Here is a 25,685-nt window from a genome sequence, read left to right on the forward strand (position 1 = left end):
GGATTTAAATCTGCAGTACATCTTTCCGCCCAGTCGTCCAATGGGGTTGCTGCTGAAAAGTAGCACAATGGAGCCGAGAGGCTTTTTATGGAAAGAACAGAAGGAAAAATAATGATAAATATTTGTTGCGAGTCATATGGCTTATTGTTATGTTAAATGACTGGAGAAAAATAACATTATAGATTGTAAACTATTGTCAGCGAACATTAAATCTAAAAATATGTTACACAGGAAATTTGTGTGGCGGAACATTTGGAAAATTACATATGAATCAATTAGTGCGCATTGAAGATTTTTAGTTGGAGTTTCTATATGGTCTAAAATTTTGGATAAAATTAAAAACCTATATTCACCTGTGAATGGCATCTTACGTCTTAGATACAGTAAAGATATAATCTACATAAATAATGGAGTAGTTTTTTAATAAGTCATGATCTGGATTTGAAATTCTGCTGGTCGCTATTAGAAACAGTCAACAAGCTTGTTGTCAGACACACCCCTAACAGCTTATCAGAACTTCTATTATGCAGTGGGACAGTTATTTTTTTCCTACTGTATACAGGGACGTTTTAAAGGGACTGCAGACTGGGCCAATGCCAATGTCTCTTGTTTCCTAGATGGAAAATATTTTTATTATTTCCTATCATTACATATTCAGCAGTGTTGTACAGGACATGCATTCACATTGGTTCCTTGCCCCCTGTTGGCTTACAGTATAATTTAACTTTTTTCCCTTTGACCTGAGGTAACAACCACTTCTCGTATTCCATATTAGAGCATATAGATGGTTAAAGGGGTTGTCCAGGATTAGAAAAACAAGGATGCTTTCTTCCGAAATCAGTGCTAGACCTGTCCACAGGTTATATGTAGTTTTGCAGATCAGCCTCATTCATTTCAGTACAGCTGAGCTGCAATACCAGACACATCCTGTGGACAGGTGTGGCACTGTTTTTGAAAGAAAGCAGGCATTTTAAGAAGTCGGACTATCCAACTTTTTTTTTAAACATTTTTTTGGAACAGCTGCAAATGCCAAAAAAGAAGAAAAGAATAGGCATTTACCTCTTCTATTCCCCGGCGATCCAGCGCTGTTGCTCTGGCGGTCTTTCCGGTGTTTGTTCACATGCAGGCAGCATGAGACTGCTGCAGGACCAACAGAGGCATTAGCGGTGATGTGTTCTATTCCTGGTGTCATGGCGCACCTCGGTGAGCGTCCATGTCAGGAATATGACCGGGAGTACCGCTGGAGCGTCAGTGCTGTAATGATTGGTTTGTTAGATGGAAGTCCCAAAGAAGGGTCAACCCCTTTAAGAAGAAATGTTCTTTAAATTGGGTTTAGCATAAAGAATACTTACAAATGTAGCAGGGCTGAATTTGCGATTTAACTGCTGCCTTGACAAAATCCCTACAACTATCTATAAAAGGGGACATTGTATATATGTGAGTGGCTGAGTACAATATATGACATATTCCTCCCTTAGGATGCCATCGCTTGTGTTAGGAACATTAATAGCCTATAAGGGATAAGTATTTATGCAGCCGGGTAATTACCTGCCACCTGAATGAAAGGTGATGATTGGTCTCCAGAGACGACTAGAATTTGCAATTTACCTCTTTGTGTCAACACAAATAGTTTCCGAGGAGAGTGAACTTGGGAATTGTCGTAAGTGGTTTATGTTGGGCAGTTTAGCCGTTCGGTATCAGCCTCCAGTGCTGTTTCTATCTTTTTGTGATGCTTGTAGATTTCTACTGCATTGTATATAAAATGTGCGAGCGGAAGGTTCACAATCAATAGTTCTTTTCGCGGCTCATGTCGGAGGAATAGTGCCAGGTTTTATTGAAGTAATTTAACATATTTGAAAAAATCCTTGTCTTGAAAGGACTCTTCACTCCTATTTGGCTGCACTAGGATATTTCATACACAACACCTCCGTAACTTCTCAGGGAATACATTCTTGCAAAGGTGACAGCAAACTACTGCTTCATTCTACTAATGTTAGATAAAGAAGACAAGACCGAGGGGGTTCAGAATGCGTCCCACCACCCTTGGTTCCTCTAGTTCTTCACTGTGGTTGTTGGATGAACAATTATTCAACAATGAATAACAAAACAATGAATACGTAGTCAAATAGTAAAAAATGTAAAGGCAGAATACTGCACTTTTTCCCCCATAAATTGTGCCCCCCTTCAATGGTTCCCTATGAGGACTGCCTAGTTTGCCTAGCCCTCTACCAGACCCTGTTTTGTACACCTGTAACTCCTTATGATATCACTCTATCTATCTGTCTATCTATCTATCTATCTATCTATCTATCTATCTATCTATCTATCTATCTATCTCTATCTATCTATCTATCTATCTATCTATCTATCTATCTATCTATCTATCTCATATCTATCTATCTATCTATCTATCTATCTATCTATCTATCTATCTATCTATCTATCTATCTATCTATCTATCTATCTATCTATCTCCTATCTATCTATCTATCTATCTATCTATCTATCTATCTATCTATCTATCTATCTATCTATCTATCTCATATCTATCTATCTCATATCTATCTATCTATCTATCTATCTATCTATCTATCTATCTATCTATCTATCTATCTATCTATCTATCTATCTATCTATCAATTCAATTCAATTCAATTCAAAGAAGCTTTATTGGCAGGACCAAATACATATTAGCATTGCCAAAGCAAGTAAGAAGTAAGGGAATGAGGGATAGGGACTGAGGGCTTGGGGATAGGGACATATCTAGGGTCGGGGTTATATAAGTCCATGGCATATCATGTCTCTCTCAGTTTATGGCATGCAGTGACATATTGTGCCGCTGTGCCCACTGTGGTTTCCTCTTCACCCAGCAGGATGTAGAGTTTCTCTTCCTCTTCCATGGAGCTGAAGTCCGGTAAGAGATCAGAGAGTCTCCTGAAGTGAGTGTCCCTTACTGCTGAGTATTTGGAGCAGTGTAGCAGGAAGTGGGCCTCATCCTCCACGGCCTCCTGGTCGCACTGTTGGCACAGTCGGCTCTCCCTGGGCTTGTAGGTCTGTCTGTGGCGCCCGGATTCGATGAGCAGGTTGTGGGCGCTCAGTCTGTAGCGGCTCAGGATCTGTCTGTCTCTGTGGTTTGGCAGTTTCTCCAGATATGGCGCCAGTTTATATTCCCGCTGTAGACTCCGGTATATTGTCAGTTTCTGGGATGTCTTTATGTCGTTCCTCCAGTCACTGATATATTCCTCTTGGCCTTTGTTTATTGTCTTCTTGATTTCGGCTTTTGTGAGGCCGCGCTGGGTGACATTTTCTTCAGGCCGGGTCAGGGTGAGATGTTCTGGGGGGCCTGGTTTACCTGGGACCCCTTGGTGTAACAGGGCTTTATGGTGATAGGAACTTTGCCTGCTGCTGTGTAGATGGGCCCAGAATGATAGCGCCCTCTTCTGGATTGTGAGGTGTAGTGGGAATCTGCCCAGTTCTGCCCGACAGGCACTATTTGAGGTGCTCCGATGGACTTGGAGAAGGTGTTTGCAGAATTCTAGGTGGAAGATTTCTGTTGGGCTGGAATCCCACCTTGACCAGTCTGGGTATGTGTCCGGACCCCAGACTTCACTGGCATACAGGAGGATTGGGGAGATGATGGAGTCAAAGATTTTCAGCCAGACCGTCACTGGTGGTTTGAGATGATAGAGTTTTCGTCTGATGGCATAGAAGGTTTTGCACGCCTTGTCTTTCAGAATCTCTATGGCTTGTTTAAAGCTTCCTGATTGGTTGATTTCTAGGCCCAGGTAAGTGTACCTGTCGGTCGCTGTGATTGTGGCGTTATTTAGTGTGAAGGTCGGGTGCCTGGGGGATTTTGAGTTTCTCTTCTGGAACACCATGATGTTGGTTTTCTTGGCATTGATGGGTAGTGCCCACGTGGAGCTGAATTTTTCTAGGATTTGCAGGTTGTCTTGGAGACCTTTCTCGGTTGGTGATAGTAACAGAAGGTCATCTGCATACAGCAGGAATTTCACCTGGGTGTCATGGAGGGTGAGATCTATCTATCTATCTATCTATCTATCTATCTATCTATCTATCTATCTATCTCCTATCTATCTATCTATCTATCTATCTATCTATCTATCTATCTATCTATCTATCTATCTATCTATCTATCTATCTATCTATCTATCTATCTATCTATCTCATATCTATCTATCTATCTATCTATCTATCTATCTATCTATCTATCTATCTATCTATCTATCTATCTATCTATCTATCTCATATCTATCTATCTATCTATCTATCTATCTATCTATCTATCTATCTATCTATCTATCTATCTATCTATCTATCTATCTATCTATCTATCTATCTATCTCCTATCTATCTATCTATCTATCTATCTATCTATCTATCTATCTATCTATCTATCTATCTATCTATCTATCTATCTATCTATCTATCTATCTATCTATCTATCTAATCTATCTATCTACACAGCACACAAGAAAATGGCGCCAGAACACTGCAAACACTAATGCCACCTAAGCCGCTAAATATAAATAAATATGCATTACTGCTAACTCTACTTACAATAGGGAGGTTCTTTTTGATCAAATTGTGGGAGCCCACCTGCCACGATAAGGTGACCTCTATTAGGTGGGAACCTACTCTGCAAATACACCCAGAACTGGGAAGTAGCCTACATATACATGGGGATGGTAGGAACCAGCAAGTAATTAAAATCATCTATCTATCTATCTATCTATCTATCTCATATCTATCTATCTATCTATCTATCTATCTATCTATCTATCTATCTATCTATCTATCTATCTATCTATCTATCTATCTATCTATCTATCTATCTATCTATCTATCTATCTATCTATCTCATATCTATCTATCTATCTATCTATCTATCTATCTATCTATCTATCTATCTATCTATCTATCTATCTATCTATCTATCTATCTCATATCTATCTATCTATCTATCTATCTATCTATCTATCTATCTATCTATCTATCTATCTATCTATCTATCTATCTATCTATCTATCTATCTATCTATCTATCTATCTATTAATCAATCAATCTATCCAATCTATCAAAAACGTATATTCCATGCTCTTCTTATAATGATGTATTTAGCATTTTGCAGTGATAGTATGTTATAAACACTTAGCCACCCCTGAGGGAAAAAGTGCCATTGTATATCTTTACAGAAAGGCACAATAAGTAACCATATGAGCATACAATTTCACAGTAATTGTGTTGTTTGCTTGTGTAATTTAGAATAATGGTTTGAGGCTACACAACCTGTAAATAAAGTAGGAGAATCACTTCTGGTGTCCTTAGGAGCTCTATGGATATACTAATAATAGATGTTTGCAGGCACAGTATGTAAATACAGTCAATGCTTCTCTCCTATCTAGAAATATTGACGTTTACTCCCCTGTCTCATTAATTCCTGTTTAATTCATGTTGTGACAATAGATTTCAGATCTGCATTGCTGTCAGCCATATGGGAGATATTGCTAGTTATATAAGAGCATCACTAAAGAATGTCATGACAAAGAATAATTAAATGGATCATTATTAAATTAACCAAGTGGTACAAATAATCACAATGACATATCATCACATCTGATATTACCGTCCCCAAACTAACTGAACTACATGCAGTAGTAAATTGGTTGATATGGAGTAGACATATTACCTCTTATTTTATGTTGTTATTTTATTTATTTATATATATATCACCAGCACACTCTGTAGCGCTGTATAGAGACTGCCACCACATCAGTTTCTGTCCCCAATAGAGTCCTCAATCCAATTTCCTCATCTCAGACACCCAAGAGTTCATTTGAAAGGAAGCCAATTAAAGGGATTGTCCGGGCACAGGGCGATTTTTCATACTAATTATCTATCCACAGGCAGGGGCGTAACTAGGAAAGACTGGGTCCCATATAAACTTTTGAATGAGCCCCCCCCCTCCCCTGGGTGCCACACACAGGTCCCCCTTGTAGATAGTGCCTCTGTGTAGATTCTGCCACACAGCCCCTCCTGCAGATTGTGCCATACAGCCCCCCCTGTAGACAGTGCTGTACAACCCCCCTGTAGATTGTGCCATACAGCCCCCCTGTAGATTCTGCCTCACAGCCCCCCTAGGAAAACAGTGCTATACAGCACCCCTTGTAGACAGAGATATAAAGCCTCCCTGTTGATAGTGCCCCCCTCCCCTTGTAGACAGTGCCATACAGCTCCCCCTTGTAGATAGTGCCCAGCACCTCCCCCTTGTGGACAGTGCCCCACAAACAAATAAAACAAACAATTGTACTCACCTAGACGAAAGGAGCTGCTCCACAATATTCTCAATGTCGACAGGATCCTTGCGCAGGCCGGCGTGATCCAGTGACATCATCACACCGGCTTGCGCAGGGATCCTGTTCCTGGGCCTGACAGGCTGCAGGTCAAACGTGGCCTGTAGCCTAGTAAATGGCAGAGCAGGAAGATACCCCTGCTCTGCCATAGGATTCCATGGTATCTGCGTCTTAAGGAAGCAGACACTATTGAATGTGGCGTCGCTACCGCTGTAGCAGCCATAGCGGTTGCTAGTAGCGCCATCCGGCATTGGGGGGTTGTGCGGGTGGGCGGCACAGGCCCCTTATGCCGCGGGCCCCCTTAGCAGCCACTATGGCTGCTACGGCGGTAGTTACGCCACTCCACTATCCACAGGATGGATCATTAGTATAGGATCGGTGGGGTCCGACATCCAAACGATGAACCGATCAGCTGTTTCGGCTGCCTCTGGGCACAGGATATCCGTGGCGAAATCAGATGGCTCCGGTCATAGTATAGCGGCTGTGCTGCAGTACTGCAGCTCTGCTCCTATTTAAGTAAACAGGAGCAGAGCTTCAGTAACCCAGCACGGCTATACAGTGTACGGAGCCATCTGCTTCCGACACCGGCCACTGCATAACAGCTGATCGGTGCGGGGTCTGGTTGTCAGAGCCCCACCAATCATATACTGATAACCTATACTGTGGATAGGTCATCAGTATGAATAAACGCCCTGTGCCCGGACAACCCCTTTAACCCATCAGAATGTTTCTGAGAAAACCATAGAAAACCCATGCACAACATACAAACACCATGCAGGTGTTTTTGCTATGTCTCTATTCTGCAAGACAATGGTGTGAACAACTGAGCCACCTCCTACAATGTTGATTCAGTTTGTAAGAAACACATCAAAGATTATGTTGGGCTATTGCATTTTGAGCAATTCCCAAACAATAGGATTTATTTTTACTGTGCATGTCTAGTGCAGGTCCTGAGAAGGGGGCGGAGCATGACACAAGGATTCAAAGAACACCAAAGAGAGGATCTCTGTGTCATGCAACGCCACCTCAGGCCCTGTATAAGGCATGCCATGGTATATAAGTTTGGTCTAAAGTTTTACCTTTGAGGAAGAAATTCCAATAGTTAAAGAGGACCTGTTACCGCTTCTGACATGCCTATTTTTTTTTAGTAAATAATTGCATTCCCCATGAAATAAAATTCTGGAGCATCTTTTCTTAGAGCTCTGCGTTGTGCCGTTCTTGTTATTCCTTCCAGAAATATGTGACTAAATTGACAGCTGGGTGTTAACAGTTGGGGGTGTGTCCCTACACAGAATGACACTGTCCAATCAGTGCTGACAGAGTGAGACTGTGTCGAGACACACCCCTTTAGCAAGGGAAATAGTGACTCCCAGTTGTCAATTTATTCATCAATTTCTAGGAGGAATAATAGAAGAATGGAACGACACAGAGTTAATATGTTCCAGAGTTGTTATTTTATGGAGAAGACAAGTATTTACTAAAACACACATGTCAGGAGAGGTGACAGGTCCTCTTTAAATAATATTAATGGAGGCTTAAATCCAAATAGCCCTCCTAAGGTGATTCACAGCAATGCACCCCAGCGTGATCCTTAGGCTGGTTGTCTCTGTCTTGGTTTGTAACCATTGAGTTGTGCGTGGAGAGGTTTAAGTCAACCAAGAGAAGGAGGATAAGACCAAACTGAGACCTGAGATAGCGCTCCATAGTATGAAAGCCCTGGCAAGTTCCTTCATGTAACATTATATTTGACCCTCATTGCATACAGTACTCCAGTGAAGGCTATCATGGTTCCCATTAAAGTAGCAAAACCCACTGCAGTCAGTACATTTTGTAATTTGCACATGTTCATTTCAGCCTAGTCAGGTAGCCAGACATGAAGAGTATTTGGCTCGATCAATGTAATGATATAATTCATATTATATTACACATCGACTTGTCTGAAAATGTTACAAGTACAAAGCTTTTAGCTTCTCTGATCCAGTACTTAAGAATATACAGTATGTAACCAAATAATCACATGAAAGGTAATCACAGATCTCAGACAGCTACAAATTGCTCCGAGCAGTTCTGCCTCTATTTTTCAGGCAGTCTTAACAGGGAGTATAAAGCTTTCTAACTTTATTACTGTTTGTATTAGTGACATAACATATCACAATAAAACCTGGCAATTAGTTCTAACAAGATGCATTCTATTAAATCTCAGAGCAAAACTCAGGTAAAAAAAATCAAGTAGTGTTTGTATGTTTTCGAACTGTACTTGTTATTGTGTTACAGTATAGTTTCTACATTGTAGCAACTACTGGCTTCTATATTCATTACACACTACCTATACCAGCAAATGAGTCAGACTCCGCCTCCTTATATTATCTCCCTTTTCCACCATACACATCATTTGGCAGGTGCACACAGTCATGTGACAACAAAGCTCCACCATTGCCGTCCCCCAAATATTTTTCACTGGAGAATAACTGTATAAAAAGAGAGAAATGGACAGTAATTGTACATTAAGGAGTTATTCTTATCAGGTACAATAATGGCATATCCCCAGGATGTGCCATCACTTTATGATTGGTTGGGGTCCAAGTCCGAACCCCTGGGACGCCCACCAATCCTGCATCCTTTTCAAAGTTTCTTCTGCACAGTGGCGACTCCCGGCTACCTGGCTGTGCAGGATGTTGCGCTGCAGGGGCCGTACTGCAGTTCCCTGTACATCAAGGCTGGGGCGCAGCTGTGCAGGTATATACAGTGAAGTGGCTGCAGAGCAAAAGTTGCACTGTAGCCACTTAATTCTCATGCTTAATGGGGGTCCCAGAGGTTGGACTCCCACCGAGCAATGGCATATATTATGATGGACATTTCATCTACATGGCATGGCACATCAATGGCATTGTTCCTATTTGCTAGGTATGAGTACAAACAACACACAATACAAGCATTGCCGTGGCTCACAACATTTATTACTGGCATATTATTTAAGGAAAATTCTGCTCTCAGTCCCAGGTGTGATGTGCTCTGTGATTCTGTTGCAGCTGTTTCCCGATGCAATTTGATATTGTAATTGCATTTGTCAGCACAATAAACTTCATAGATTTACTACAAGGGAATGAGGAGGAGCAGTAATCCAGAGAATAAGACTGTGCTGAGGCATCAAAATTAAAATTTTATTCTAAAGTACTAGAATTTACTACATCCAGCCCAATGTATGGTAAGGTATACCTCTTACTATTTAGGTAAAGGTAACCTATGCTCACTGCGGCATACGTAGAAAAGACGGGGCTTCAAGGCAAATATCAAAATAGGACCTCAAGATGGTGTCAGGTTTTAGTGCCACCCAGCCTTTTTTCTCCTCCATACCTAGGGCCATGACTCTTAATACATCACAATTGAGTCCCTCTGGTGTGGGGAGTACTGAATAACTTCTCGCCACCCGAATGCAAAGAGAATGGAACCAACCAGAGTTAATCCCCTTTTCTTCAAGAGCTGCATGGTCTGCCTCTATGGTATAATAAATATACATCACTATCTCATTGGGTTACTAAGGAAATTATTATAGGGTTCAACCAGCAGTAGAAAGCCACGGTCAGTTAGATGTATAGGCTTATACGGCCACCATATAATACATGGACAGCTGGGGTCTGACAGAATGGCTCTCTGTTCTGGCTGATTGAGGGGGTTCCTGAGCATGGTACTCTCCACCATGAGGTCCATATGCACTAATGGGGCATAAGCACAGAAGTTGTCTACATGAGACAACCCCTTTAAAGTGGACCTGTTTTAGTAAAAAAAAATATTCCCCATAAAATAGAAAATCTGGTGCATTTTATCTTATAACTCTATGTTGTTCCGTTCCTCTATTATTCCTCCTAGAAATTCATGAATAAAATGACAACTGGGTGTTACCATTCCCCTTGAAAAGGGGCGTTCCATGACACAGTCTGACTCTGTCAGTCCTGATTGGACAGTATCAGACTGTGTATGGACAAACCCCCAACTGGTAACACCCAGTTGTCAATTAATTTGTAATTGTGTAGGAGGTGTAACAGAGGAGCAGCACAATGCAGAGTTCTAAGAAAATATTCTCCAGAATTTTTATATTATGAGGAATACAAGTATTTACTAAAACGGACATATCAGGAGAGCTGGCAGGTCCTCTGTAAACCAATTTATTTATATTCTTCTCTAAGAGATTTTATACCGTTTAATAAAGGTCCTTCCAGCTTTGTGTCATCTGAGAGGCACCTAAGCTATTTATGTATTTATAGAGCCTTCAGAAAAACTAATATGTGTCATAGTGGATTGTCTTGAAAAGTATAGTGTCCAAGAAATCACAGAAAAGTCAAAGATGGATTTAATTGTATAAAAAAATATTTAATTTTGAAACTTCATTTCATTTTCTATATGGAAGTTTCCTATGCATTATTTGCCTCTCAGGTGAACCTTGTGGGATTTCTGGAATTCTATGTATTAAGATTTTCAATTGTAATGGTAAATATAGAGGAAATAACACAGAAGATCACATTTTCTAGTGGGAAATTTTGTTTTCTGTTGCAACTAAGTAATAAAATATATCACATTATAAGAGATGGAAAACCAGGATTGTAGAGAGAAGAGAGTAAAGATGTAGATGCCATCCAACATTGTATTTCTGCAGGAAACTTCACTACCGTTATTTCAGCTGAATATACTAAATCACACGTGGCCAGTTCTGGTGGTGTGTAGACAATGAAACGTGGAAAGTGATTAGGTTTTAATTCATAAACGCGGAAAAAGTGAGGACTGGTCAACAGACTGGGCAATTATATGTAGAACACTTGACCACAAAGTTGTGCAATCTTTACTGGGACTGGCAAAAATTATAGTTGAGTGTTGTACAATCTAGAATTGTGGTTTGTCCACTTGTAGCTATTATTTAGCATTGTCTACTGGCATCCGTAATTGAGTATAGCCCACTAGAACTTAATATGAAACATTGTCCACTGTGACCCACAGTTGGGCATCGTGCACTAAGATTAGAGTATTGTCCACTAGGACCTTCAATTGAGTTTTTTTTTTTTTTTTACAGTTGTACATTGGGCATTAGGACCCAATATTGGGCAAATTCCAATAGTACATGCAGTTGAGCATTGTGCACTAAGTTCTATAGTTCAGCAAGGACCTAAAGTTGACCATGGTACATTAAGACCCACAACAGACCATCATTCACTAGGATTTAAATTTGACGTTTTTCCACCAGAGCCTACAGTTAAACCCTGCACATTAGGACCTACTATTGTGCACTGTCTACTAGGACCTATATTTGAGTATTGTCCACTATGATCTACAGTTGAGCATTGTACTTTAGGAACCCACAACGGATCGTTTATTGGAACCTACAATTGAGAATTGTCCACTAAGTCTTACGGTTAAGTATTATACATTGAAACCTACCGTTGAGCATCATGAACTAGTACCTATATTTGAGCATTGTCCATTATAACCAACAGTTGGGTATTATACTTTAGGAGTCACGACAGATCATTGTCCACAAGGACCTAGAGTTGACCATGGTACTTTAAGACCCACAACAGACCATCGTCCACTAGGATTTACATTTGAAGTTCTCCCACCAGAGCCTACAGTTAAACATTGTGCATTAGGATCTACTATTGAACACTGTCCACTAGGACCTACCTTTGAGTATTGTTCATTATGATCTACAGTTGAGCATTGTACTTTAGGACCCACAACAGATCATTGTCCATTGGGACCGTCAGTTGAGCATTGAATACTAGGACCTACAAACGAGCATTGTCCACTTGGCCCATAGATTGAGCATCTATATAGCATTACAAATTACAAATGGTTATAATTCAGATAAAACCCGAGCTTGGCTTCAAGAAATTTAAACATTTACAAAAAGTTCTGTTAGAAGAATACAGAAGTCATATACAGGGGCTGCATTCTGTGCATGGGGTTATTGGGTGGGTCTTGCTACACCCTATGAGGATAACGTCAGAACCACTGTTTCGAAAGACACTAACGCCAATAGTTAGACTATATAAGGAAATTGCTGATGTGTCTTCAAAATAGAGTATCTCTTTAAGGGATTGTTTAGTCTAAAAACTAATTTTCAAATTCCCTATTAGTGTTAATAGAGGGTTCCCCCTAATTCAAGACTGATTAGTCAGAGAGTGAAGCAGCTAAAAAGAACATCTCTCTATCTGGAGGAGCCCGGCACGTCAATGCATTACACGGACACTCCAGCCCATTGCTTTCAATGGGAAGTGTAGACAGCCATGTGGTGGCGCTGTAGTGAATCTAAACACTCCCTGCCAGGCTCCCCCAATGATTACAGCTGATTTCTGGGGGTTTTCATTTGGCAAATTTAGGGGATTGCACAGTGACAAATTTAAAAAAAAAACATGGGCAGCAGCATAGCACAAAGCTTAGACAATGCTGGTTTTTACATAACATTGACTTATATTGTATTCTAGAACGGTTTCCTTTAAAAATAAAAAATAAAAAAAAACTTTAATCACGTTGCCTTGTGCAAGAAGAGCAGTAAGTAAGGAGAAAAAAATTAGATATCATGAAAACTTTAGTGCATTGGGATACATAACCACAAATCATTGTAAGGCGATTAATTTATGGCGCCCGTAAAATCTCTAGGAATTGAAGAAGCCTGCAGTTTATAAAATTTTACAGCAGCAATATTTTGTAGTATGCTAATCATATTGATGTAAGTTCTTCAATAACACAACTTTTTTTTTCTCAATCCGTGTGGCTTGTGCGCAAATATATGCATGTTGTCTCCGGAACTTGATTAAAGTAAACATATATAAGCACATAAGGGTTTTTTGGTGCGTCTTGATTAATGCTATTTGTTGTAAGGTGTTCGCTGGATAAGATTTATGGGTCATGAATACATTATACCTTGTGCTCCTGTCATAGAGCATTACTATATACGTTGTAAATGAGTGTGCAGCAAGGCAATAATTGGTGGTGTGGTGTACCTCTTGTTCTTAGATTAGATAGCAAAATATCAATGGGAATGAATGGGGTTAAAGGTGACGTCCAAACAATGCTGAGTTGTGAAGTATGAATGTAATTAATCAATGTGATGCATGGATATAACTCCTCATTGGAGTCTAGAAGAAATGAAAAATAAATATATTTTACTTGTAAGATGACTAATTCCCTTTATATCATTCATCATCCATGGTGAAGTGCTGCTGAGTCCGGGTCTTTATCATTAATACTCAGGGTATGTTCACACGGCTTATTTTCAGCCGTGTTTCGGGCCTTAAACGCCCCGAAAAACGGCTGAAAATACGGGAGCTAAACGCCTCGAAACACCTGCCCATTGATTCCAATGGGAAAAGCGGTGTTTAGTTCACAGGGGCGTCTTTTACGTGGGCATTTTTAAAACAGTGCGTAAAAAAACACACCGTAAAAAAGAAGTGCATGTCACTTCTTGTGCCCCGTTTTTGGAGCCGTTTTTCATTGGGTCAATAGAAAAACAGCTCGAAAAATGGTCGTAAAAAACGCATCGAAAAACGCCTGATGCATAAAAAACAGCTGTAAATCAGAGGCTGTTTTCCCGTGAAAACAGCCACGTATTTTACAGCCACTTTTAGTTTAGCGTGTGAACAAATCTTCACCAAAATCTGCACAATTTAGTGCGGATAACACTGTGGCTCCCTCTGAATTTGTTGCAGAAATTTTCCGCAGCAGTTCCGGTATGTGCGGCCATACCCTTAGAATTTTCGTTTTCTTTACTGCTATGTACAAACGCCTTAGTTTGGTTGGATATTTTACTTTATTGTTTTATATATATTATTAAAAGTTATGTTTTAAAAAGTGCTACGGTCCATTTTATTGATAACACCAAAGATAACAATGTAATTAAAAAGTGAACATGTACATGTTCTATATAGAAGTAGTGTGGGTCTAAGGATCCATGCCTCCCAATGTCCAGGATCCTGTGGGACAGTCCCGGATTCCGGCGATGTCTCGCTGTTCCCATCTTCCACTGTGTTTGCGTCCTGTTACACCATTCACGCCTGCCATGAGTGGCTTGGCATAGGCAGTCACTATGCACTGATGACATTGCTCCTGCCTGTGCCGAGCCACACAAAGCACAGACCGGTAGAGACCTGCAGAGGGATCCTTTCCATTCTACGTGGGAATGGGGCTATGTGTGTATTTATTTTATTATTTTTAGAAGACACTATAGGGGCATTATACTGTGTATGGGGGTACTATGTGGGCATTTTACTGTGTGTGGGGCACTATGTGGGCATTATACTGTGTGTCAGGGGGCACAATGGGTGCATTATACTGTATGGGGCACTTTGGTGGTGGGGCACTATGGGCAGGCACAATTGGGTCATGATACTGTGTCGGGGCACTATGCGATCATGATATTGTGTAGTGGTACTATGGGGGCATGATACTGTGTGGGGGCACTATCGGGGCGTGATACTATTTGAGGGCACTATGGGAGTGTGATACTGTGTGAGGACACAACAGGGGCGTAATACTGTGTGGCAGCATTATGGGGCATTATACATTGTCAGGGGCACATTACTGTGGGTCAGCACTACGTGGGGAATTATACTGTGTGGGGGGCACTAAGGAGGTATCATCACTGTGTAGAGGCATGGCTTAACAGATAGGCTCCATAGCATAACCTGGGAAGGGGACCCAATAAGTTATGACCAGCAGCAGCAGCAGCATTGAGTTTAAAGAATGGGAAGGTTATATAAATACACTTAATTGCTCTCTCTCCCCCCGTCATCCACCACAATACATATCTTTCACATCTGAGATGCTCTTGACAGTTAATGCAGATATATTTAGCTTCTGGGCCCATTGCAGCAGCAATCTATGGGGTGAGGTATCAAATTGGTACTTATAGGAGGTTATTTGATGACATCATCTGAACGTTACAAGACAAGAAAAAAAGAGATGGTCCACATGGGACAATTGGATAAAAAGTTCTTAGAAGTTCATAATCCAGAACATTGTTTACAGTATAGAATTGTGCATAATTAGGCTCCATGAGATTAAGTCGGTGTTCACATTTCCGTTCTAATCCTCCGTTAGAAATTCTATTCGATTTGATGGACAGAATAGCACTGCATGCAGCCCTATACTTCTAGTCAAAGTGACAGAAACATGGACGGAACCCGACGGACCCCATGATAAGTTAATGTGGTTCGTTGGGCGCTGGTCGTATTCTACATACGATTGTGGCTTTCTTTAGAACGAAAGCCTAGACACAAATGTGAACAGAGCCTTACACACAGTTAAGCCCTCTCCAAAATCAATTATAAAATCGGTTTGCTGCATCATGCACTTTGGCTGAAATGTGAGTCTAGAATAAAAGGATAATAGGGAAACATTATTTTTGTCTTTCTATGCAGAAGATTAGATCTACTAATACCAGCTTGTGTACAACAGACTATAAGAGATCATCAGAACAGGGAGGGATTCTTTACAGTAAGAGTAGTCAAACTGTGGATTGTCCTACCAGAACATACTGAAGATATTTCAAAGAGTACATCAGAATATAGAACAGAGAAAGTGTCCATGCACGCTTTATAAGGGAGCCTAAGATAAGTATGCTGCCACATTTTGCCCTAGAAGCAGTATTCCAGAAAAAATACCTCCGTAAAACAACAATTTATGTACCATTTATAAACAATATTCTCACAGATTCTGTATAATTAATTTGTGCAATCCTCTGTGTGCCTCCGTATAAAATCAGAGGCACATCGAGGTACAGAATAGGCCCTGAGCTCCACAACACGGATCCATAATATGACCCTGTGCTTGAGGCTCAACTTCTATTGTAGGGTCAGTAAGACCTTCTTCTTTTTTTTTGCCCCTTGTGGCAGATTTATCTACAGTAACCCGGGGGGTTTAAAGGTTTACATCTGTGAAAGGTTGAACTCTTGTAACTGTATAATTGACTGAATGTTCACTTTATCTTTGGAATTAGAATTTGCCTTTATATTATTGTGTTATTGATCCAGAATATCTTATTCAGAAACTTGCTATGTGGATAATTCAGAAAATAAAAATAAAAGGTTATTGATGAATTTAATAGAGAGAAACTATTTCACATATATTTAGGAGAGCAAATTACCGAGAAGAAAAAAAATAAAAGAAAAGAAAATCAAAAACAACTCTCCTAGGTAATTATTATATTATTTTTTTTCATTTTGAGACTAAAATTGGAGCGTGCATCACTCGACTTATTTATTCCTGCTGGGTGATAACAAGGTCTTGTGATTCTTTCCAGTGCCCCACTATTTAACACCTGCGAATTTAGATGGCATATTTTAGTTTTCAACCTTTTGTTAGTTCTGAAAGGTCACAGAGAAAGCATTACATTGCATTTCTAAACTGCTCGGTTAGCCATTCTTTATGGTCCATATATCATCTTAATTACTTGTGTTACTTGCAGGCTGTCTTCTTCCCAAGATTTGTAAATTAATAATACAATATAGAGTGAAAAGCAAGAAAAGAATAAAAAAGTCTAAGAAAAAAAAGGGTTTTCCAATATTTATTCAGTACATTCTATATATGCATTTAATATCTTTGTTCTGGAAGTGCAGACTTTTATTAGCCGGGTTGTGGGTTATTAAGAATTCAAAGCTGTGGTCTGCAAAAATAATAGGGATGATTTTTCTGTCCTCTGGATAACAACCATGGTTATGGTCTCCCGCTTTTATACCTGAGTACTGCAGAATTTTAATTTCTGTCCGGGGCGAAGATGGGAGGGGGCTGGGGTGGTATGTGCTTGGGTGCCAGAGGGGGCGCCAACAAAACATTCTTCCTTGGCCAGGGTAATTAGATACAAGGCTAGGGAAGCAAATGAAACCCCTGTTGAAGGAAATGCCTAGCTACAACCCAGATTTCTATCCTTCTAAAAAAGAAGTTCCATAAAATAGGGGGACATAGAAAATATTTAAGTGTCCCCACTTAAAGGAAACCTGTCTGCTCCTATCAAACTAGTCCCAGCAATTGGTAGGTCTTGTAAAACTTTGTGCCCACATACCTTTTAATTGCTTTGTATTACCTTTTTTTTGTCCAGATAAACAAATTTATTGCCATATGAAAATGACTCTGCAATTGTCACGCGGGCGGTCCATTTCCCCGCAAGTGCTCATGTTCTCCCTGCACCTATGTTGAGAACAGGGGTCCCCCAACTCCAGTCCCACCTGGTGATGTGACTGCTGCTGACTGCCGCAGTCAGAGGATGGCGATCTCAAACTCCCCATTCTTCCTCTCTGCTCGATTGCAGTGAAAATAACATTAAATGGAGCGGGGGGTCGAACATGCGCGCTGCCACTCCATTCAAAGTTTATAGGAATGGCGGAAACCATTCAAGCTCCCCCTCACTGTGGTGGGGAAGCAGTAAGTGGGAATGAGGGTATTCGGGATCGGTGGGTGTCCCAACAGTAGGGCCCCCAGCGAGCAGACAATTTTCACCTGACCTGTCGATAGGTGATAATTGTTGAATCTGGTACAGTCTATGCAAGGGATTTGGAGCTACTAACCTCTGACCGCTATAAAGATATTTTATTAAATCAATCAGCACCAAATTTTAAAGCTGCATATATTTAGTTTATTTAGATTTAAAAAACCATAGTATTCAAGAGTGGAAATTCACTATGTATATTTTGATTGGAAATATTTTTGATATTGGCCCTAGATACAGCAGCCTATATTCTGTAAATGCACTAAAGACAAGGGCTAAGAGCACTGTCTATCATCACAGTGCTATAGACTCTTTGCGCTGTCCATTCACAGGACATCCATAAGTTTGGCCCCGTAGAGACCCAGGGATAAAATTTACATTTATGATATATTAGTGCTTCACTGGCACAGCTGTAGGCATCTATATACTGCATAACAATATTAAAAATTGTATGTACAGAAGTAGGATGGCATATTATAATAATTGAACATCAATGCAGGATAGATACAGTAGTTAAATAGATATATAGTTAGATATGCGATAGATAGATAGATAGATAGATAGATAGATAGATAGATAGATAGATAGATAGATAGATAGATACAGGGGCGTAGCTAGGGGGGCAGGTGGGGCATCTGCCCCGTCACAACTAGGTGGTAGGGAAGGGGGGTTGCCAGAGAGCAGCTGATCGCTGCTGATAGGCGCCCTTTATGTCGGACACCTGCAGCAGTGTTCATCGTTAGGAAGAGCCAGAAGTTCATGCGGCAGCGTTCTGACTGGGGTCTGTGATGGCCTGGGAGAGGACCAGTCCAGTCACCTGATTTGTCACCTGATTCAGGTCAGGTGACTGGACTGGTCCACTCCCGGGCTGTCACCGACCCTAGTCAGAAGGAGCTCCGCCGCTGCCTGCGCCGCATGACCTCCTGGAAACTCTGCTGAGTCACGTCAGGCAGAGCGGAGAGTGGTAGCTGTAGGCTACCGCTCTCCACTCTGTTTACAGTGTGGCTCTAAGTACAAGGGGGGAGTGTGGCACTATTTACAAGGGGGGGAGTGTGGCACTATTTACAAGGGGTGGAGTGTGCCGCTATCTACAAGGGGGGCAGCGGGCTGTGTGTGGGACTACCTACAAGGGGGGCTGTGTGGCCCTATTTACAAGGGGGGCTGTGTGGCGCTATCTACAAGTGGGGCTGTATGGTGCTGTTTACAAGGGGGGCTCTGTGGTGCTGTTTACAAGGGGGGTCTGTGTGGCGCTGTTTACAAGGGGGGCTGTGTGGCGCTGTTCACAAGGGGGGGCTGTGGCGCTGTTTACAAGGGGCTGTGTGGCGCTGTTTACAAGGGGGGTTTGTGTGGCGCTGTTTACAATTGGGGTTGTGTGGCACTATATACAAGGGGGTCTGTGTGGCGCTATATACAAGGAGGGCTGTGGGGTGCTATATACAATGTGTGGTTCTATCTACAAGGGGGGGTATGTGTGTAGCTATCTACAACAGGGGTATGTGTGTGGCACTGTCTAGAAGGGAGGGGCTGTGTGGCACTATATACAAGGGTGGGAGAGGGGCGCTATTTACAAGGGGGGATGTGTGTGGCGCTATCTACAAGAGAGGGTCTGTGTGTGGCACTATCTACAAGAGAGGGGCTGTGTGTGGCACTATCTACAAGGGGGATGTGTGTGGCACTATCTACAAGGGGGATGTGTGTGGCACTATCTACAAATGGTGGCTGTGTGGTGATATCTACAAGGGGGGGCCTGTGTGGCGTTAAGTACAAGGGGGGCTGTGTGTGGAGCTATCTACAGGGGGCTGTGTGTGGCGCTATCTACAGGCGGCTGTGTGTGGCGCTATCTACAGAGGGCGCTATCTACAGAGGGCTGTGTGTGGCGCTATCTACAGGGAGGCTGTGTGGCCTCTTTAATTTATTTTCTTTTAATTTATTTTTATGCTAACTCCCTTATTTAACTATATTGTTTGTAATATGTAGAAATGCTTTTATACTCAAGTTACATTAAAACAAATTGTGAATAAGAATTGCACCTCATTGATTGGGAGAGAAAGCAAACATGGCGAGGGGGAAGGAGATGTCGGAAATAAGTTGCGGGGTGGCGGCAATCTGAATCTTTGTCCCGGGTGCAGGAGAACCTAGCTACGCAGATAGATAGATTAGATAGATGGATAGATTAGATAGATGGATAGATAGATAGATAGATAGATAGATAGATAGATAGATAGATAGATAGATAGATAGATAGATAGATAGATAGATAGATAGACAGACATACAGACAGACAGACAGACAGACAGACAGACAGACAGACAGACAGACAGATAGATAGATAGATAGATAGATAGATAGATAGATAGATAGATAGATAGATAGATAGATAGATGGATAGACGGATAGACAGACAGACAGACAGACAGACAGATAGATAGATAGATAGATAGATAGATAGATAGATAGATAGATAGATAGATAGATAGATAGATAGATAGATAGATAGATAGATAGATAATAGATAGATAGATAGATAGATAGATAGATAGATAGATAGATAGATAGATAGATAGATAGATAGATATTAGATAGATAGATAGATAGATAGATAGATAGATAGATAGATAGATAGATAGATAGATAGATAGATAGATATGAGATAGATAGATAGATAGATAGATAGATAGATAGATAGATAGATAGATAGATAGATAGATAGATAGATAGACAGATAGACAGATAGACAGATAGATAGATAGATAGATAGATAGATAGATAGATAGATGATTTTAATTACTTGCTGGTTCCTACCATCCCCATGTATATGTAGGCTACTTCCCAGTTCTGGGTGTATTTGCAGAGTAGGTTCCCACCTAATAGAGGTCACCTAGATTTTTTTATGACAAAGGTTAAACCATTTTTTTTTTCAAGCCAGTGAAACTTTTTCCAGGACCAAAACAGCAGATTTGACATGATGTGATTGCAGCAGTTCATATATTCGGAGCTGAATGCCAGCGATTCTGGAATGTCTGTTCGTCTGATTGAACTGGACTTAAATCAACAACCTACTCTGATGTATTCAATCTCTTGGCTCGGTATAACAGGCTCATTCTCTTTCTGAGGCATTTTAGTGCTTTGATGGGAAAGAAAATGACTTATTAGACAAGTTATTGTCTATTGTCTTGGAAAGTCAGGTCTCCTCAGAGATGGTTCTCAGGAATGGGTAATTCTGTGGGGTCCCTAGAAAAGAGGAACCTTAGATCCCTAAAAATGTAAAGGCAAAGATGATCAAATTTATGAAAATTCACATGCAGACAGAATAAAACAGGGGTAAACATACTATATGTGCACCCCGTGCAGCTGCACAGGGGCCCTGCAAGCCCTGAGGGACCATTGATACCTTAAAAAAAATATTATAGTGCTTCCTAAATTCTATTAAATCACATGTAAAGGATTATTGTCCTTTCCATCCATCTTTCGCTGTTACTGGTGGATTACAATATGGCTGAGAGATCTTCGATATGAGGTGGTCTATGGCTAGCACCCTTCTGCCATCAAGTTAGCAGTTGGAAAGAGAAGACAGTCGTAGCCATCCCTATCTCACCCTAAGACTGAGAGAACAACAGGGCAGATATTCAGACCTGTTTATCTGACCCTAAACAGGAAAGTGGCTGTAATGACGGGGTAGGAAGACAGACAGGTGAGCCCTAATCTACCCGCCACTCAGTCCCTGCCTACTTGCACGGCCCATCCTAGGCGATGGCGTACAACTGGTCGACAGTCCCTACGCTCAATAAGTGTACGACAGACAAACAGACAAGGAAACACAGAAGCTAAGGGAAATGGGGCAGTTGCCCACGGCAACACCGTGAGCAACAAGAGTAGTAAACGAGCCGAGTCAAACCAGGAGTGTACGAGGTACCAAACGCAGAGCAGGAGCGTAGTCAGTAAAGCCAGGGTCAATATGAAGCAGAGGTCAATAGTATTAGCAGGAGCAGCAGTGCCAGGAAACCAGACAGAATCACAGGCAAAGGAGGAGCAGGAAATGAAGGTATAAATAGACAGAGGGCGGGAGCTAGCTCTGTCTGGCAGGCTGTGATAGGTTCTCCCACTCCTCAGCCTCCCAGCCTGAGTGGTAGCAGATCGAGTCACTCAAACAGACCTAGGCACAGATGCAGGCTGATTAACCACGGGCGTCGACAAAGAAGCTGTGTCAGGCAAATCCATTACAGTGGCCCTTGCCTCACCCTATACTACACAAACCCTACATATATCTACACATTATCCCAACGTGTTTCATCCCTCACGGAACTCATCAGGGGATTTCGAAAAAATTTCTCGAAGAATTAGTGAAGATTTTAAATATATTTTAACCCCTTCCCGCTCCTTGACGTACTATTACGTCATGGCAGCTGTATCGTTCGCGCTCCATGCCGTAATAGTACGTCTCGGGAGTAACGGCCGTTTCGGCCGTCCTCCCGACACATACAGGAGCTGTGACGCTGCTGTCTTGTTCAGCAGCTGTCACAGCTCCTACAGCGGGGACCGATCGCGGTGTCCCCGCTGATTAACCCCTTAAAAGCCGCGTTCTATAGAGATCGCGGCTTTTTAGGGGTTAAGCTGCCATCGCCGGCCTGCTACGCGATAGCGGCCGGCGATGGTGACTATGGCAACCGGACACCAAACAATGGCGTCCGGCTATGCCATAGACGGAAGCCTAGTGGGTCCTGACAACGTCAGGACCCACTATGCTTGCTGTCAGTGAGTAGCTGACAGTTCTAATACACTGCACTACGCATGTAGTGCAGTGTATTAGAATAGCGATCAGGGCCTCCTGCCCTCATGTCCCCTAGTGGGACAAAGTAATAAAGTAAAAAAAAAGTTAAAAAAAGATGTGTAAAAATAAGAAAATAAAAGATTTAAAAGTAATAAAAGTAAAAGTCCCCCTTTTTCCCTTATCAGGCCTTTATTATTAATAAAAATATATAAACAAACAAATAAACTATACATAATTGGTATCGCCGCGTCCGTAACGGCCTGAACTACAAAATTATTTTGTTATTTATCCCGCACGGTGAACGCCGTAAAAAAAAATATTAATAAACCGTACCACAATCACAATTGTTTGGTCACTTCACCTCCCAAAAAATGGAATAAAAAGAGATCAAAAAGTCGCATGTACCTAAAAATGGTACTGATGGAAAATACAGTTCGTTACGCAAAAAATAAGTCCTCGCACGGCTTTATTGATTGAAAAATAAAAACGTTATGGCTCTTAGAATAAGGTAACACAAAAAGTGAATGATTGTTTACAAAACGTATTTTATTGTGCAAACGCCATAAGACATAAAAAAAAACTATAAACATCTGGTATCGCCGTGATCGTATCGCCCCGCAGAATAAAGTTAATATATCATTTATAGCGCACGGTGAACGCTGTAAAAAAAAAAGTATACAAAAACAATAGTAGAATTGCTGTTTATTAGTCACCACGCCACCTAAAAATGGAATAAAAACTGATCAAAAAGCCGCATGCACCCCATGAAAACTACAATGGATTCCTCAAGGGGTCTAGTTTCCAAATTGGGGTCACTTTTGGGGGGTTTCCAATGTTTTGGCACCACAAGACCTCTTCAAACCGGACATGGTGCCTAATAAAAAAGAGGGCTCAAAATCCGCTAGGTGCTCCTTTGCTTCGGAGGCCGGTGCTTCAGTCCATTACCGCCCGAGGGCCACATGTGGGATATTTCTCTAAACTGCAGAATCTGGGCAATAAGTATTGAGTTGCGTTTCTCTGATAAATCCTTTTGTGTTATAAAAAAAATGGTATAAAAAGAGTAAATGTCACCTCTACTTTGCTCTAAATTTCTGTGAAACACCTAAAGGGTTCATAAACTTTCTAAATGCTGTTGTGAATACTTTGAGGGGTCTAGTTTCTAAAATGGGGTGTTTGATAGGGGTTTCTAATATATGGGCCCCTCAAAGCAACTTCAGAAATGAACTGGAACCTAAAAAAATAAATAAATGAGGCAATACTTCGCTTCTTACATTATACTGATAATGAGCCGTGCCCACTCCGAGATGACCCCAGTTTTGACCGTTTGTATAAACGGAGACCCCTATTAGACCGTTCCAGTGCCCGGTTTTCCCAAGCATACACCCCCGAGAAGTGTTTTTCTATTGATGAGTCCCTGGTACATTTTAAAGGGAGGGTTCAATTCCGCCAGTACCTGCCAGGTAAGAGGGCAAGGTATGGCGTGAAGATGTATAAGCTGTGAGAGTGCATCAGGGTATACCTACAGATTTAGGATATATGAAGGAAAGGCCACCCCCAAACCAGACTGCATCCTGGACTACAATAGGTACATGGGAGGGATGGACTTGTCAAATCAAGTCCTGAAGCCCTACAGCGCCATGCGGTGAGGTATAAGAAGCTGGCCGGGCACATCATACAGATGGCATTGTACAATGCGTATGTGCTACGTCGATGTGCAGGCCAGAGGGGAACTTTCCTGGAATTTCAAGATCTAATCTTTAGGGACCAGGAAGGGGGGGCGCATCGTACCAGGGCAACACTTTCCAGGAGAAGGTCCCCAAACCGGTGGAAAGGGAAAGAGTCAAAAGAGGTGCAGAGTCTGCTATAAGAGGGGGATAAGGAAGAACACAATATACCAATGTGACACGTGTCCCGAAAAACCAGGGCTCTGTATGAAAGATTGTTTTCGAATTTATCATACATCCCTTGATTTTCAATTTACCCTGATGCACTCCGCACAGCTTACCCCCCTCATCTTTCCCTTCTGAGCCCTGCCGTATGCCCAGGCAGCTGATAACAGCCACATGTAGGGTATTGTCGTACCCAGGAGAACCCACATTACAATTTAAGGGGTGTATATCTCCGGTGGCGCATGCTGGGCACACTATATTGGACACTGAAATGGCATATACATATATAAAATTGCAAATCTCACACTGCACCATCTGCTGCGCATTATCTTTTACACAGTACCTGTGGGGTCAAAATGCTCACTACACCTCTAGATGAATGTCTTAAGGGGTGTAGTTTTTAAAATGGGGTCACTTCTCGGGGGTTTCAACTGTACTGGTACCTCAGGGGCTTCTGCACACATGACTTAGCACCAGAAAAGCTCCAGTAGGCCAAATGGTGGTCCTTTCCTTCTGAACCCCCCCCCTATCCCCAAAGGGCAGTTTATCACCACAAATGGGGTATTGCCGCACTAAGGACAAATTGGGCAACAAAATGGGGTATGTTGTTCCTTGTGAAAATAAGAAATTTTGATCAAAAATGACATCTTATTGGAAAAAATATCATTTTTTTCATTTCACAGCCCAATTCAAATAGGTGCTGTGAAAAAACTGTGCGGTCAAAATGATAACAAAAACCATAAATGAATTCCTTGAGGGGTGTAGTTTCCAAAATGGGGTCACTTCTGGTGGGTTTCCATTGCTTTGATCCCTCTGGGGCTCTGCAAATGCAACATGGCACCCGAAAACCAATCCAGCAAAATCTGGACTCCAACAAACACATAGCGCTCCTTTCCGTCTGAGCCCTCCCATGGGCCCAAACGGCAGTTTATCACCACAAATGGGGTATTGCCGCACTAAGGACAAATTGGGCAACAAAATGGGGTATGTTGTTCCCTGTGAAAATAAGAAATTTTGATCAAAAATGACATCTTATTGGAAAAAATATAATTTTTTTCATTTCACAGCCCAATTCAAATAGGTGCTGTGAAAAACCTGTGCGGTCAAAATGATAACAAAAACCATAAATGAATTCCTTGAGGGGTGTAGTTTCCAAAATGGGGTCACTTCTGGTGGGTTTCCATTGC

At 41.5% G+C, this 25,685-nt stretch overlaps 1 protein-coding gene across 3 annotated transcripts in view; it reads left to right on the forward strand.

Annotated features, from left to right (window-relative positions):
- CNTN5 (contactin 5) overlaps window positions 1-25,685 on the forward strand; it is a 1,298,632-nt gene that overhangs the window by 715,733 nt on the left and 557,214 nt on the right. The window lies entirely within an intron of this gene.

The sequence above is a fragment of the Rhinoderma darwinii genome, chromosome 2 (genome assembly GCF_050947455.1).
Source record: "Rhinoderma darwinii isolate aRhiDar2 chromosome 2, aRhiDar2.hap1, whole genome shotgun sequence".
Taxonomy (NCBI): Eukaryota; Metazoa; Chordata; class Amphibia; order Anura; family Rhinodermatidae; genus Rhinoderma; species Rhinoderma darwinii.